The sequence below is a fragment of the Phoenix dactylifera genome, unplaced genomic scaffold (assembly GCF_009389715.1).
Source record: "Phoenix dactylifera cultivar Barhee BC4 unplaced genomic scaffold, palm_55x_up_171113_PBpolish2nd_filt_p 001156F, whole genome shotgun sequence".
Lineage (NCBI taxonomy): Eukaryota > Viridiplantae > Streptophyta > Magnoliopsida > Arecales > Arecaceae > Phoenix > Phoenix dactylifera.
In genome coordinates this window covers 1-3,085 of record NW_024068495.1, presented here as the reverse complement: position 1 = coordinate 3,085, position 3,085 = coordinate 1, and the positions used below count along the sequence as shown (strand labels likewise).

General features: G+C 39.7%; 1 pseudogene; it reads left to right on the top strand.

Annotated features, from left to right (window-relative positions):
- The first annotated feature begins 293 nt into the window (after window positions 1-293).
- LOC120108062 lies at window positions 294-2,220 on the top strand (annotated as a pseudogene).
- The last annotated feature ends 865 nt before the right edge of the window (window positions 2,221-3,085 follow it).

Below are 3,085 nucleotides of genomic sequence, written 5' to 3'. Positions count from 1 at the left end.
TGGGTTCGGTTGGCTCGAACCAGATGTGCGTAGATTCTTCCACTACGTCACGCCAACATCACGTGATCGCTATGCGCTGTTTACACTTAACCCCCTCTACTTCCATTCAATATTTAATAACTTCTACTTTTAGAGGACGGGTGAAAGTGAAGTGCTTGAGAACGTTCCAGGGTTCTCATTCTCGCTGTTTCCTCTAAGGGTTTCGATCGCCGCTTCTCTAGGGGGGATTCCAGGTTCGCTGCGCCTTCGTCTCGATTCCATTGGTTTAGGGCGGAGTAGAGGAGGAGGGCAAGATGGGGTTCCCAGATGCGCCGTACGGTGATGCCAGGCGATGCTCCAAAGAAGGGCACAAGCACTTATCGGGTCTCGACCGAGGCGGTGCTTAAGAACATTGACGCTTGCAAGGAGCTCTCCGTCATCACCCGCACCTCCCTCGGGCCCAATGGTGAGAGTTTCCCCGCTAAAATCTCGTTAGGTGTTCTGTTTTGTTGGCCCAAGATTTGATCTTTAGCGTTTTGGTTTGGGGTTTTTACGGTTGCGTCGATTCTTTCATAGTGATTCTGTGAGTGCATTGCACTTGTTCTGTGATTAGGTCTCAATTTGGTCGTGCCAATCTGCACGGTTCTGTTCTTAATTAGTTGAAGAATGAAGATAATCAAAAGAGAATGGAACTCCAAATAACGTAAAGTTATATGTTTTCTAACCCGAGTTATTGTGGGAGTGTTTTTTTTGTTTTTGTTTGCTTGGTCTTATATATTTCCATTTCCAACATTTAATGCAGAACTTACTTGAGTTTCGGACAGTGGCAGCTTATATGATTTTTGTTTTGTTCTGTTTTTCACATTGTGTAGCGAACGAATACTGTTATACTTGATTGTACCTCAGGAACCTTTTTTTTCTCTTGTGGTTGGGTTTGACAGGTGGAGGGAGGGTGTATTATTGATGAAAAATATTTATTTTTGATTTATTTCTGTTCTTTGCTATCCAATTCAGGCACTTTTCATGGAATTTATTTGGCTTCTACATGCTTAACCTTGCTATGAGGAGGAAGGGTGTATTATGATGAAAATATTTTTTTGATTTTATTTTTGGTTCTTTTGCTATCCAATTCAGCACTTTTCATGGAATTTATTTGGCTTCTACATGCTTAACCCTTGCTATACTGTACCTCATCAGTTCCTTTTTTTGCTGGAAATTGGGAAGAAGCTGGTAATTTAGGTTAGGGTATTTCTGTGTTGTATTCTTGAATTTTTGCATGACATTAGAGCAGAAAAGTTTATATCATTTGGAGTTTTCCCGAATTTTCATCAGTTTCATCCTTACTTGGGCACACTCATGTAGCGGTGCTCTGTGATTATTATGGCCTGGTTATGGATGCATTATGAGTTGGGTTTATGGTTATATCCATTAATTTTTTAATAATTTATCTAGGTATGAATAAAATGATCATCAATCATCTGGACAAGCTCTTTGTAACAAATGATGCGGCCACTATCGTGAATGAGCTTGAGGTCCAGCATCCTGCTGCCAAGATTTTGGTGCTGGCAGGAAAGGCTCAACAGGAGGAAATTGGTGATGGAGCTAATCTTACAATCTCCTTTGCTGGGGAGCTCCTTCAAACAGAGGAGCTTATCAGGATGGGGCTGCATCCCAGTGAAATAATTAGTGGTTATACAAAAGCGATCAATAAGGTTCTTGTTGCTTTGATGAAATGTTAATGCTTGTAAATCAATATATGTAAGATCTATGGCGTTCACATATGCATTTTATTTCTTAATGATTAGACAGTGGAAATATTAGATGAGTTGGTTGAGAAAGGATCAGAAACTATGGATGTGAGAAACAAAGATGAAGTTGTTTCTCGAATGAAAGCTGCTGTTGCTAGCAAGCAGTTTGGGCAAGAAGGTATTTTGTGTCCTCTTATCGCTGATGTGAGTACCTCAACACCTGAGCTTATCCATTATTTTCTTGTTTTTTTCATTATTGTGAACATGAAGTGCTATTGCATGTCAGGCATGCATCCAGGTCTGTCCAAAAAATCCAGCAAACTTTAATGTAGATAATGTTCGAGTTGCAAAACTGCTTGGAGGTGGTTTGCACAACTGCACGGTCGTTCGTGGTATGGTCTTAAAAAATGATGTCATCGGGAGTATAAAGAGGATGGAAAAGGCAAAGGTAAATAGTATCAGATTGTTTTTTAGTTAATTTTTACCTTTTTCTGGTTTGTTGATGTTACATCTATATAAAGAGAACGTAAAGCTTGGAATGTACCATAGCATCTTGAAATTACGTAAGTTCGGCATTTGAGAATGCAAGACATGTTAACATATATATGACACTATGCCTTAGTTGTGCGTTACTGAAGCAATCAAAACCTAATGAGCATGCCACCTCCAGAAGACATAGCATCTTGTAATAGGTGCGCTGTGCCTATAAGCATCTCTAACCTGTAGTGATGATGCACATACCTCATTATACAAAAACTTGCATGTCAGCCTTAGTTTTTTTTTTTAAGAGCCTTACTCTGAGGTGTGCATGCAGGTGAGCTTCAAATGAGCCTTTTTGCAAAATGTGGGCTGAAAATCTACCATCATTACTCATACTAGGGTCGCGCATGCATGCGTGTGTGATGAAGAATCCCTGTCGAGCTGGAGTATGGCAGTGGATAGAAAGATATCATTTCTTCTACTTGGGTATGATACTCAAGGAAAACGTGATTTTTAATACTTAAACAATGTAATCCAGCATGTGTTGGCGCTTTTAAGCAGAAGGCTTCAAAGTTCAGCGCCCAGCCTGATTTCGGGTGGCCTCAGTGTCCAGCATGAATGTGCCGGACTTCGAGGCTTCCATATAACACATCATATATATACATATATACGTACAAATATGCCATGTAACATATATGTATGTATGTATATACATATATATGTGAATACATGATACATTGTTTGCCTCTCTCCTCTCTCTCTCTCTCTATATATATAGAGATAGATGATATGCTCTGGTTCATTCTTATGGTATTTGAGTTCTTTTGTTGGTCGGACATGCTAATATGTGATAGTAACAGCATTTGCTACAAAAGCAT